This window comes from Castor canadensis, chromosome 18 (genome assembly GCF_047511655.1).
Source record: "Castor canadensis chromosome 18, mCasCan1.hap1v2, whole genome shotgun sequence".
NCBI lineage: Eukaryota > Metazoa > Chordata > Mammalia > Rodentia > Castoridae > Castor > Castor canadensis.
This window is the reverse complement of record NC_133403.1, coordinates 26,931,254-26,944,627: the sequence shown is the minus strand read 5'-3', so window position 1 is coordinate 26,944,627 and position 13,374 is coordinate 26,931,254. Positions and strand designations below refer to the sequence as shown.

Sequence of the window (13,374 nt, the reverse complement as noted above, 5' to 3'; positions counted from 1 at the left end):
GTTGGGGAGCGGTCCCCAACGTGGCCTGGGACCCACCCGGCTGGTGCCCAGTGAGCGGGCGCGCGCCCCACGAGAGTGTGGGGAGGGGAGAGGAGAGGATTCGGGGGCGTGTCTGTGAGGTGGGAGGCGTGGGTCTGGCGGGGTGGCGGGGAAGGGGTCGCCGGTGGTGGTGGCGCTGGGTCGGGGCGGTGAGGTCCCGGAGGCCAAAAGGAGCAGCGAGGGAGGGACGAGCAAAAGCCTACAGCACCCGGTATTCCCAGGCGGTCTCCCATCCAAGTACTAACCAGGCCCGACCCTGCTTAGCTTCCGAGATCAGACGAGATCGGGCGCGTTCAGGGTGGTATGGCCGTAGACGCCAGCTGCCGCCTCCTGGAGCCCCAAGAGCGTGAGGTGGGCGCGGCCTGCGTCTCCACACTGCTCCCCTGGCACGGCTGCGGGTGGGGGCTGCGGGGTGGGGGCTGGCGGCCTCTGGCCAAGCGGCCAGGGGCCCCGGACGCCTGCTGGGGCAGCCGGTCTCGCCCAGGTGGCCACTCGCTGGCTTTCTTCCCGAGGTGTCCCGGTGCCCGGACCAGGATCGAGTTTTCTCAGGGGAACATTGCTCAGTGCTCTCGGGCTCTTGTTCCTCTGGGGATGTGTCACTGCCTTGGCTAAGGCGGGGGTGTGGGGGGGGTGCACAGTTCTGGCCGCCCTCCTCCCTCGCCTGCGGGAGCCGACCCTTGGGCGCGTGGCTCCCGACGGACGTCTTGGGGACCTTTCCGGTCCTCCTCGTCCACAAAGCCCCACTGCCCCTCCAGCCCTCTGCAAAACGGCAGCCGCGCCCTTAGCCGACCCGCTGCGCCCTCCTCCACACTCTGGGCCTGGGGCTGCGGGGCTCAATCGGGAACATTTCCAGCTCAGAGGCCCCTTTCACCACCGAAATCGTGGAGACAAGGGAAAGAAAAAAACATCTCCTCCCATCCCTACTCAACGTCCTAAGAAATCCTATCCTGTCAACCCTCAGGCTTCCTAAACTCTACACTTTGTCCTCAGAAGTATTTACTTCTGTTCCCTTCTAATTTTTCTCAGGGTTTCGGCCACTGAGATGACGATCATGACGAAATGAAAATTCATTAAGAGTTGGTTTATAGAAAATCTTCTAGATGGCTTCATCCCTATGGTGAAACAACTGTTGTCTTACATGATTCTAATACAGTTAGGAGCCTACATGTGCCTGTGATGAGGCTATTTGGGGTCACTGACACTGACCCCTCAATGAATGGGCACTCTGAGGTTTTACTCTCAGGATAACCACTGATATGTGTGGATAACCTCTAGAGAGCTGTCATGCTGTCATTCGTTCCTAGATAGTGAGCATATCTGCATTTTCCAAGGCTGTCGGGCCCTCTAAACTACAAAATTTACAGAAACGCTGTGATCAAATGCTGATGGTACTGACATACTCTTCTCTTAGTTGCTAAGTTGTCCGTCAGAATTTTTACCATGGCTCTTTTACGTATTTGGAATTGCACTTCTGATCCTCCTGGGACATTTACAATCAAGCCCATTAAACAAACAAAAAAAAAAGAAACAATGAAAAAAGACTGTAACAGACAGGTACATGTCCCTCACACAAGTCAGCTTTAGATTCTGTTTTCTTTGTCATGGTTTAGAGGCCACTAGCTAAAAAGGGAGTCCTTCCAAGCCTGTTTGTTGTTTAAATTTGGCCAAAGGGTCCAGCTGACACTGACTCCCACCTGACCTGTTTGTTGCTCGACCCCCCCACACACATAAGACACTTAGAGAAAAAAAACTAATCCTCACGTCGAAAGATGAAAACGACCAATCCAAAAACCCTCCGAGGAAACATCTCAGAGACAAACAGTTTCTAGAGATGAGGGTGAAAGGCCTTCCAAGTTGAAATGGAGTCCCTCATGCCAGACCTCTCAACACCTTGGTTCTTGCTGGGTGCTGCTTGCTCACGCCTGAAACCTTAGCTACTCAGGTGGATCACGTTTCCAGGCCCGCCCAAGCAAGTCGTTCCATGAGACCTGTTAGAAAAAGCCAAATGTTAGAAAAGAGGATGCCTCGAGGAAAAGGAGACCGAGACCTCTACAGACGAGAGCACGCTTTATTTTGCCGTGGTGAGGGGCGTCCTGCACTCTGGACAGCCTGGGATGCAAGCCTCGCCGGGGGGGGGGGGGGCGGGGACTAGGGGTGAGGAGGTTTTCCGGGGTACGCAGCCAGGGAGAGGTAAAGAGAAGTGTCCTTGTGGTGGTAGACAGCCAGCACTTGCAAGCAATCAGGAAGCGATAAGGGGAAAAGTCCTTGTGGTCTCAGGCACTGCCCCTGCCTTTCTTTCTATCACAGGTAATTTAGGCAGTGTGGGCTTCGGGGACCCTGGAGAGTCAACCCTTTAAAACCCTCACACGAAAAGGGCTGGTGGAGCGGGGCAAGGTGTACGGCCTGAATTCAAGCACTGGTACCACAAAAATCAATACGTAAATACGTAAATACATAAATAAACAAATAAACAAATAAATAAAACAAAAAAGTGGTTATGATGGATGCGTGTCTATCGAACATGAAAGCCCTCTAGGCACAAACTTCTATGAGTGGCCACGGCGTTGTACACTACTCGGGAAGAAGTCCCTATTTCTACCTGCTCCGGACCCGTCCTAGCATACTTAAAAGTGGTGTTTTTAGTTTTGGACATAAAACACAGGGTTTGTTCTTAGACTCGTGGACCACAGCCTTGGATTGACTTTGGATAAACACTGAAAGGTAGAGACACTTGCCAATACAGCCTATTACACAAAGAAAGACTTCACACATTGCAGAGAAAGGTACAAACTACATTGCCACCAAACGATCCGAAACGGGCAGCAATTCATCACCACTCACACTCAAGCAGGGTACAGGACCAAGCAAAAGGAAACGCGCCCTCAATGTCAGGGTTGCAACTCTTTCTGGGACTTCTCCTTGCCAATGTATTCCCGGGTGTGTTTGAATTTTGCATTCTAAGCATACTCCCCTCACCGTGAGCTCAGGCCCTGCGCCCGCTGTCCCCGTGACTGCAGGCACCGCCGTGGGAGTTGGGGCCCCACGGAGAGGTCATGCACACGCTGACCTGTGTTGGGTCGAGCGACGGAGCAGCACCCGACTGAGGTGGCCTGCCTCCCTGTCCCCTGGCGTCTTGCCCTGGGCCCAGTGCACCACCTTGTGGCGAGCCAGGGTGTGGCGCGTCCCAGTCTGGGGCCCGCTGGGCTGCAGACCCGCTTTCTCAGGGCTTTCGCACTTCCCTCACCGTCCGCCTGAACGTTTTCTACTCCTGCTGGCTTTCTGAGGACAGTTGGGGAGCGGTCCCCAACGTGGCCTGGGACCCACCCGGCTGGTGCCCAGTGAGCGGGCGCGCGCCCCACGAGAGTGTGGGGAGGGGAGAGGAGAGGATTCGGGGGCGTGTCTGTGAGGTGGGAGGCGTGGGTCTGGCGGGGTGGCGGGGAAGGGGTCGCCGGTGGTGGTGGCGCTGGGTCGGGGCGGTGAGGTCCCGGAGGCCAAAAGGAGCAGCGAGGGAGGGACGAGCAAAAGCCTACAGCACCCGGTATTCCCAGGCGGTCTCCCATCCAAGTACTAACCAGGCCCGACCCTGCTTAGCTTCCGAGATCAGACGAGATCGGGCGCGTTCAGGGTGGTATGGCCGTAGACGCCAGCTGCCGCCTCCTGGAGCCCCAAGAGCGTGAGGTGGGCGCGGCCTGCGTCTCCACACTGCTCCCCTGGCACGGCTGCGGGTGGGGGCTGCGGGGTGGGGGCTGGCGGCCTCTGGCCAAGCAGCCAGGGGCCCCGGACGCCTGCTGGGGCAGCCGGTCTCGCCCAGGTGGCCACTCGCTGGCTTTCTTCCCGAGGTGTCCCGGTGCCCGGACCAGGATCGAGTTTTCTCAGGGGAACATTGCTCAGTGCTCTCGGGCTCTTGTTCCTCTGGGGATGTGTCACTGCCTTGGCTAAGGCGGGGGTGTGGGGGGGGTGCACAGTTCTGGCCGCCCTCCTCCCTCGCCTGCGGGAGCCGACCCTTGGGCGCGTGGCTCCCGACGGACGTCTTGGGGACCTTTCCGGTCCTCCTCGTCCACAAAGCCCCACTGCCCCTCCAGCCCTCTGCAAAACGGCAGCCGCGCCCTTAGCCGACCCGCTGCGCCCTCCTCCACACTCTGGGCCTGGGGCTGCGGGGCTCAATCGGGAACATTTCCAGCTCAGAGGCCCCTTTCACCACCGAAATCGTGGAGACAAGGGAAAGAAAAAAACATCTCCTCCCATCCCTACTCAACGTCCTAAGAAATCCTATCCTGTCAACCCTCAGGCTTCCTAAACTCTACACTTTGTCCTCAGAAGTATTTACTTCTGTTCCCTTCTAATTTTTCTCAGGGTTTCGGCCACTGAGATGACGATCATGACGAAATGAAAATTCATTAAGAGTTGGTTTATAGAAAATCTTCTAGATGGCTTCATCCCTATGGTGAAACAACTGTTGTCTTACATGATTCTAATACAGTTAGGAGCCTACATGTGCCTGTGATGAGGCTATTTGGGGTCACTGACACTGACCCCTCAATGAATGGGCACTCTGAGGTTTTACTCTCAGGATAACCACTGATATGTGTGGATAACCTCTAGAGAGCTGTCATGCTGTCATTCGTTCCTAGATAGTGAGCATATCTGCATTTTCCAAGGCTGTCGGGCCCTCTAAACTACAAAATTTACAGAAACGCTGTGATCAAATGCTGATGGTACTGACATACTCTTCTCTTAGTTGCTAAGTTGTCCGTCAGAATTTTTACCATGGCTCTTTTACGTATTTGGAATTGCACTTCTGATCCTCCTGGGACATTTACAATCAAGCCCATTAAACAAACAAAAAAAAAAGAAACAATGAAAAAAGACTGTAACAGACAGGTACATGTCCCTCACACAAGTCAGCTTTAGATTCTGTTTTCTTTGTCATGGTTTAGAGGCCACTAGCTAAAAAGGGAGTCCTTCCAAGCCTGTTTGTTGTTTAAATTTGGCCAAAGGGTCCAGCTGACACTGACTCCCACCTGACCTGTTTGTTGCTCGACCCCCCCACACACATAAGACACTTAGAGAAAAAAAACTAATCCTCACGTCGAAAGATGAAAACGACCAATCCAAAAACCCTCCGAGGAAACAGCTCAGAGACAAACAGTTTCTAGAGATGAGGGTGAAAGGCCTTCCAAGTTGAAATGGAGTCCCTCATGCCAGACCTCTCAACACCTTGGTTCTTGCTGGGTGCTGCTTGCTCACGCCTGAAACCTTAGCTACTCAGGTGGATCACGTTTCCAGGCCCGCCCAAGCAAGTCGTTCCATGAGACCTGTTAGAAAAAGCCAAATGTTAGAAAAGAGGATGCCTCGAGGAAAAGGAGACCGAGACCTCTACAGACGAGAGCACGCTTTATTTTGCCGTGGTGAGGGGCGTCCTGCACTCTGGACAGCCTGGGATGCAAGCCTCGCCGGGGGGGGGGGGGGCGGGGACTAGGGGTGAGGAGGTTTTCCGGGGTACGCAGCCAGGGAGAGGTAAAGAGAAGTGTCCTTGTGGTGGTAGACAGCCAGCACTTGCAAGCAATCAGGAAGCGATAAGGGGAAAAGTCCTTGTGGTCTCAGGCACTGCCCCTGCCTTTCTTTCTATCACAGGTAATTTAGGCAGTGTGGGCTTCGGGGACCCTGGAGAGTCAACCCTTTAAAACCCTCACACGAAAAGGGCTGGTGGAGCGGGGCAAGGTGTACGGCCTGAATTCAAGCACTGGTACCACAAAAATCAATACGTAAATACGTAAATACATAAATAAACAAATAAACAAATAAATAAAACAAAAAAGTGGTTATGATGGATGCGTGTCTATCGAACATGAAAGCCCTCTAGGCACAAACTTCTATGAGTGGCCACGGCGTTGTACACTACTCGGGAAGAAGTCCCTATTTCTACCTGCTCCGGACCCGTCCTAGCATACTTAAAAGTGGTGTTTTTAGTTTTGGACATAAAACACAGGGTTTGTTCTTAGACTCGTGGACCACAGCCTTGGATTGACTTTGGATAAACACTGAAAGGTAGAGACACTTGCCAATACAGCCTATTACACAAAGAAAGACTTCACACATTGCAGAGAAAGGTACAAACTACATTGCCACCAAACGATCCGAAACGGGCAGCAATTCATCACCACTCACACTCAAGCAGGGTACAGGACCAAGCAAAAGGAAACGCGCCCTCAATGTCAGGGTTGCAACTCTTTCTGGGACTTCTCCTTGCCAATGTATTCCCGGGTGTGTTTGAATTTTGCATTCTAAGCATACTCCCCTCACCGTGAGCTCAGGCCCTGCGCCCGCTGTCCCCGTGACTGCAGGCACCGCCGTGGGAGTTGGGGCCCCACGGAGAGGTCATGCACACGCTGACCTGTGTTGGGTCGAGCGACGGAGCAGCACCCGACTGAGGTGGCCTGCCTCCCTGTCCCCTGGCGTCTTGCCCTGGGCCCAGTGCACCACCTTGTGGCGAGCCAGGGTGTGGCGCGTCCCAGTCTGGGGCCCGCTGGGCTGCAGACCCGCTTTCTCAGGGCTTTCGCACTTCCCTCACCGTCCGCCTGAACGTTTTCTACTCCTGCTGGCTTTCTGAGGACAGTTGGGGAGCGGTCCCCAACGTGGCCTGGGACCCACCCGGCTGGTGCCCAGTGAGCGGGCGCGCGCCCCACGAGAGTGTGGGGAGGGGAGAGGAGAGGATTCGGGGGCGTGTCTGTGAGGTGGGAGGCGTGGGTCTGGCGGGGTGGCGGGGAAGGGGTCGCCGGTGGTGGTGGCGCTGGGTCGGGGCGGTGAGGTCCCGGAGGCCAAAAGGAGCAGCGAGGGAGGGACGAGCAAAAGCCTACAGCACCCGGTATTCCCAGGCGGTCTCCCATCCAAGTACTAACCAGGCCCGACCCTGCTTAGCTTCCGAGATCAGACGAGATCGGGCGCGTTCAGGGTGGTATGGCCGTAGACGCCAGCTGCCGCCTCCTGGAGCCCCAAGAGCGTGAGGTGGGCGCGGCCTGCGTCTCCACACTGCTCCCCTGGCACGGCTGCGGGTGGGGGCTGCGGGGTGGGGGCTGGCGGCCTCTGGCCAAGCGGCCAGGGGCCCCGGACGCCTGCTGGGGCAGCCGGTCTCGCCCAGGTGGCCACTCGCTGGCTTTCTTCCCGAGGTGTCCCGGTGCCCGGACCAGGATCGAGTTTTCTCAGGGGAACATTGCTCAGTGCTCTCGGGCTCTTGTTCCTCTGGGGATGTGTCACTGCCTTGGCTAAGGCGGGGGTGTGGGGGGGGTGCACAGTTCTGGCCGCCCTCCTCCCTCGCCTGCGGGAGCCGACCCTTGGGCGCGTGGCTCCCGACGGACGTCTTGGGGACCTTTCCGGTCCTCCTCGTCCACAAAGCCCCACTGCCCCTCCAGCCCTCTGCAAAACGGCAGCCGCGCCCTTAGCCGACCCGCTGCGCCCTCCTCCACACTCTGGGCCTGGGGCTGCGGGGCTCAATCGGGAACATTTCCAGCTCAGAGGCCCCTTTCACCACCGAAATCGTGGAGACAAGGGAAAGAAAAAAACATCTCCTCCCATCCCTACTCAACGTCCTAAGAAATCCTATCCTGTCAACCCTCAGGCTTCCTAAACTCTACACTTTGTCCTCAGAAGTATTTACTTCTGTTCCCTTCTAATTTTTCTCAGGGTTTCGGCCACTGAGATGACGATCATGACGAAATGAAAATTCATTAAGAGTTGGTTTATAGAAAATCTTCTAGATGGCTTCATCCCTATGGTGAAACAACTGTTGTCTTACATGATTCTAATACAGTTAGGAGCCTACATGTGCCTGTGATGAGGCTATTTGGGGTCACTGACACTGACCCCTCAATGAATGGGCACTCTGAGGTTTTACTCTCAGGATAACCACTGATATGTGTGGATAACCTCTAGAGAGCTGTCATGCTGTCATTCGTTCCTAGATAGTGAGCATATCTGCATTTTCCAAGGCTGTCGGGCCCTCTAAACTACAAAATTTACAGAAACGCTGTGATCAAATGCTGATGGTACTGACATACTCTTCTCTTAGTTGCTAAGTTGTCCGTCAGAATTTTTACCATGGCTCTTTTACGTATTTGGAATTGCACTTCTGATCCTCCTGGGACATTTACAATCAAGCCCATTAAACAAACAAAAAAAAAAGAAACAATGAAAAAAGACTGTAACAGACAGGTACATGTCCCTCACACAAGTCAGCTTTAGATTCTGTTTTCTTTGTCATGGTTTAGAGGCCACTAGCTAAAAAGGGAGTCCTTCCAAGCCTGTTTGTTGTTTAAATTTGGCCAAAGGGTCCAGCTGACACTGACTCCCACCTGACCTGTTTGTTGCTCGACCCCCCCACACACATAAGACACTTAGAGAAAAAAAACTAATCCTCACGTCGAAAGATGAAAACGACCAATCCAAAAACCCTCCGAGGAAACAGCTCAGAGACAAACAGTTTCTAGAGATGAGGGTGAAAGGCCTTCCAAGTTGAAATGGAGTCCCTCATGCCAGACCTCTCAACACCTTGGTTCTTGCTGGGTGCTGCTTGCTCACGCCTGAAACCTTAGCTACTCAGGTGGATCACGTTTCCAGGCCCGCCCAAGCAAGTCGTTCCATGAGACCTGTTAGAAAAAGCCAAATGTTAGAAAAGAGGATGCCTCGAGGAAAAGGAGACCGAGACCTCTACAGACGAGAGCACGCTTTATTTTGCCGTGGTGAGGGGCGTCCTGCACTCTGGACAGCCTGGGATGCAAGCCTCGCCGGGGGGGGGGGGGGCGGGGACTAGGGGTGAGGAGGTTTTCCGGGGTACGCAGCCAGGGAGAGGTAAAGAGAAGTGTCCTTGTGGTGGTAGACAGCCAGCACTTGCAAGCAATCAGGAAGCGATAAGGGGAAAAGTCCTTGTGGTCTCAGGCACTGCCCCTGCCTTTCTTTCTATCACAGGTAATTTAGGCAGTGTGGGCTTCGGGGACCCTGGAGAGTCAACCCTTTAAAACCCTCACACGAAAAGGGCTGGTGGAGCGGGGCAAGGTGTACGGCCTGAATTCAAGCACTGGTACCACAAAAATCAATACGTAAATACGTAAATACATAAATAAACAAATAAACAAATAAATAAAACAAAAAAGTGGTTATGATGGATGCGTGTCTATCGAACATGAAAGCCCTCTAGGCACAAACTTCTATGAGTGGCCACGGCGTTGTACACTACTCGGGAAGAAGTCCCTATTTCTACCTGCTCCGGACCCGTCCTAGCATACTTAAAAGTGGTGTTTTTAGTTTTGGACATAAAACACAGGGTTTGTTCTTAGACTCGTGGACCACAGCCTTGGATTGACTTTGGATAAACACTGAAAGGTAGAGACACTTGCCAATACAGCCTATTACACAAAGAAAGACTTCACACATTGCAGAGAAAGGTACAAACTACATTGCCACCAAACGATCCGAAACGGGCAGCAATTCATCACCACTCACACTCAAGCAGGGTACAGGACCAAGCAAAAGGAAACGCGCCCTCAATGTCAGGGTTGCAACTCTTTCTGGGACTTCTCCTTGCCAATGTATTCCCGGGTGTGTTTGAATTTTGCATTCTAAGCATACTCCCCTCACCGTGAGCTCAGGCCCTGCGCCCGCTGTCCCCGTGACTGCAGGCACCGCCGTGGGAGTTGGGGCCCCACGGAGAGGTCATGCACACGCTGACCTGTGTTGGGTCGAGCGACGGAGCAGCACCCGACTGAGGTGGCCTGCCTCCCTGTCCCCTGGCGTCTTGCCCTGGGCCCAGTGCACCACCTTGTGGCGAGCCAGGGTGTGGCGCGTCCCAGTCTGGGGCCCGCTGGGCTGCAGACCCGCTTTCTCAGGGCTTTCGCACTTCCCTCACCGTCCGCCTGAACGTTTTCTACTCCTGCTGGCTTTCTGAGGACAGTTGGGGAGCGGTCCCCAACGTGGCCTGGGACCCACCCGGCTGGTGCCCAGTGAGCGGGCGCGCGCCCCACGAGAGTGTGGGGAGGGGAGAGGAGAGGATTCGGGGGCGTGTCTGTGAGGTGGGAGGCGTGGGTCTGGCGGGGTGGCGGGGAAGGGGTCGCCGGTGGTGGTGGCGCTGGGTCGGGGCGGTGAGGTCCCGGAGGCCAAAAGGAGCAGCGAGGGAGGGACGAGCAAAAGCCTACAGCACCCGGTATTCCCAGGCGGTCTCCCATCCAAGTACTAACCAGGCCCGACCCTGCTTAGCTTCCGAGATCAGACGAGATCGGGCGCGTTCAGGGTGGTATGGCCGTAGACGCCAGCTGCCGCCTCCTGGAGCCCCAAGAGCGTGAGGTGGGCGCGGCCTGCGTCTCCACACTGCTCCCCTGGCACGGCTGCGGGTGGGGGCTGCGGGGTGGGGGCTGGCGGCCTCTGGCCAAGCAGCCAGGGGCCCCGGACGCCTGCTGGGGCAGCCGGTCTCGCCCAGGTGGCCACTCGCTGGCTTTCTTCCCGAGGTGTCCCGGTGCCCGGACCAGGATCGAGTTTTCTCAGGGGAACATTGCTCAGTGCTCTCGGGCTCTTGTTCCTCTGGGGATGTGTCACTGCCTTGGCTAAGGCGGGGGTGTGGGGGGGGTGCACAGTTCTGGCCGCCCTCCTCCCTCGCCTGCGGGAGCCGACCCTTGGGCGCGTGGCTCCCGACGGACGTCTTGGGGACCTTTCCGGTCCTCCTCGTCCACAAAGCCCCACTGCCCCTCCAGCCCTCTGCAAAACGGCAGCCGCGCCCTTAGCCGACCCGCTGCGCCCTCCTCCACACTCTGGGCCTGGGGCTGCGGGGCTCAATCGGGAACATTTCCAGCTCAGAGGCCCCTTTCACCACCGAAATCGTGGAGACAAGGGAAAGAAAAAAACATCTCCTCCCATCCCTACTCAACGTCCTAAGAAATCCTATCCTGTCAACCCTCAGGCTTCCTAAACTCTACACTTTGTCCTCAGAAGTATTTACTTCTGTTCCCTTCTAATTTTTCTCAGGGTTTCGGCCACTGAGATGACGATCATGACGAAATGAAAATTCATTAAGAGTTGGTTTATAGAAAATCTTCTAGATGGCTTCATCCCTATGGTGAAACAACTGTTGTCTTACATGATTCTAATACAGTTAGGAGCCTACATGTGCCTGTGATGAGGCTATTTGGGGTCACTGACACTGACCCCTCAATGAATGGGCACTCTGAGGTTTTACTCTCAGGATAACCACTGATATGTGTGGATAACCTCTAGAGAGCTGTCATGCTGTCATTCGTTCCTAGATAGTGAGCATATCTGCATTTTCCAAGGCTGTCGGGCCCTCTAAACTACAAAATTTACAGAAACGCTGTGATCAAATGCTGATGGTACTGACATACTCTTCTCTTAGTTGCTAAGTTGTCCGTCAGAATTTTTACCATGGCTCTTTTACGTATTTGGAATTGCACTTCTGATCCTCCTGGGACATTTACAATCAAGCCCATTAAACAAACAAAAAAAAAAGAAACAATGAAAAAAGACTGTAACAGACAGGTACATGTCCCTCACACAAGTCAGCTTTAGATTCTGTTTTCTTTGTCATGGTTTAGAGGCCACTAGCTAAAAAGGGAGTCCTTCCAAGCCTGTTTGTTGTTTAAATTTGGCCAAAGGGTCCAGCTGACACTGACTCCCACCTGACCTGTTTGTTGCTCGACCCCCCCACACACATAAGACACTTAGAGAAAAAAAACTAATCCTCACGTCGAAAGATGAAAACGACCAATCCAAAAACCCTCCGAGGAAACAGCTCAGAGACAAACAGTTTCTAGAGATGAGGGTGAAAGGCCTTCCAAGTTGAAATGGAGTCCCTCATGCCAGACCTCTCAACACCTTGGTTCTTGCTGGGTGCTGCTTGCTCACGCCTGAAACCTTAGCTACTCAGGTGGATCACGTTTCCAGGCCCGCCCAAGCAAGTCGTTCCATGAGACCTGTTAGAAAAAGCCAAATGTTAGAAAAGAGGATGCCTCGAGGAAAAGGAGACCGAGACCTCTACAGACGAGAGCACGCTTTATTTTGCCGTGGTGAGGGGCGTCCTGCACTCTGGACAGCCTGGGATGCAAGCCTCGCCGGGGGGGGGGGGGGGCGGGGACTAGGGGTGAGGAGGTTTTCCGGGGTACGCAGCCAGGGAGAGGTAAAGAGAAGTGTCCTTGTGGTGGTAGACAGCCAGCACTTGCAAGCAATCAGGAAGCGATAAGGGGAAAAGTCCTTGTGGTCTCAGGCACTGCCCCTGCCTTTCTTTCTATCACAGGTAATTTAGGCAGTGTGGGCTTCGGGGACCCTGGAGAGTCAACCCTTTAAAACCCTCACACGAAAAGGGCTGGTGGAGCGGGGCAAGGTGTACGGCCTGAATTCAAGCACTGGTACCACAAAAATCAATACGTAAATACGTAAATACATAAATAAACAAATAAACAAATAAATAAAACAAAAAAGTGGTTATGATGGATGCGTGTCTATCGAACATGAAAGCCCTCTAGGCACAAACTTCTATGAGTGGCCACGGCGTTGTACACTACTCGGGAAGAAGTCCCTATTTCTACCTGCTCCGGACCCGTCCTAGCATACTTAAAAGTGGTGTTTTTAGTTTTGGACATAAAACACAGGGTTTGTTCTTAGACTCGTGGACCACAGCCTTGGATTGACTTTGGATAAACACTGAAAGGTAGAGACACTTGCCAATACAGCCTATTACACAAAGAAAGACTTCACACATTGCAGAGAAAGGTACAAACTACATTGCCACCAAACGATCCGAAACGGGCAGCAATTCATCACCACTCACACTCAAGCAGGGTACAGGACCAAGCAAAAGGAAACGCGCCCTCAATGTCAGGGTTGCAACTCTTTCTGGGACTTCTCCTTGCCAATGTATTCCCGGGTGTGTTTGAATTTTGCATTCTAAGCATACTCCCCTCACCGTGAGCTCAGGCCCTGCGCCCGCTGTCCCCGTGACTGCAGGCACCGCCGTGGGAGTTGGGGCCCCACGGAGAGGTCATGCACACGCTGACCTGTGTTGGGTCGAGCGACGGAGCAGCACCCGACTGAGGTGGCCTGCCTCCCTGTCCCCTGGCGTCTTGCCCTGGGCCCAGTGCACCACCTTGTGGCGAGCCAGGGTGTGGCGCGTCCCAGTCTGGGGCCCGCTGGGCTGCAGACCCGCTTTCTCAGGGCTTTCGCACTTCCCTCACCGTCCGCCTGAACGTTTTCTACTCCTGCTGGCTTTCTGAGGACAGTTGGGGAGCGGTCCCCAACGTGGCCTGGGACCCACCCGGCTGGTGCCCAGTGAGCGGGCGCGCG

The 13,374-nt window shown here is 54.5% G+C and overlaps 1 long non-coding RNA gene and 4 other non-coding genes across 5 annotated transcripts in view; 1 reads left to right on the top strand and 4 right to left on the bottom strand.

Annotated features, from left to right (window-relative positions):
- LOC141418921 (uncharacterized) overlaps positions 1-13,374 on the top strand; it is a 518,407-nt gene that overhangs the window by 278,084 nt on the left and 226,949 nt on the right. The gene's annotated exons all lie outside the window — the stretch shown is intronic.
- LOC141418955 (5S ribosomal RNA) lies at positions 236-354 on the bottom strand. The gene has a single exon (XR_012443632.1). It is a non-coding gene; the product is annotated as a 5S ribosomal RNA (ribosomal RNA).
- On the bottom strand, positions 3,563-3,681 carry LOC141418953 (5S ribosomal RNA). The gene has a single exon (XR_012443630.1). It is a non-coding gene; the product is annotated as a 5S ribosomal RNA (ribosomal RNA).
- Positions 6,890-7,008, bottom strand: LOC141418952 (5S ribosomal RNA). Its single transcript, XR_012443629.1, has one exon. It is a non-coding gene; the product is annotated as a 5S ribosomal RNA (ribosomal RNA).
- On the bottom strand, positions 10,217-10,335 carry LOC141418951 (5S ribosomal RNA). The gene has a single exon (XR_012443628.1). It is a non-coding gene; the product is annotated as a 5S ribosomal RNA (ribosomal RNA).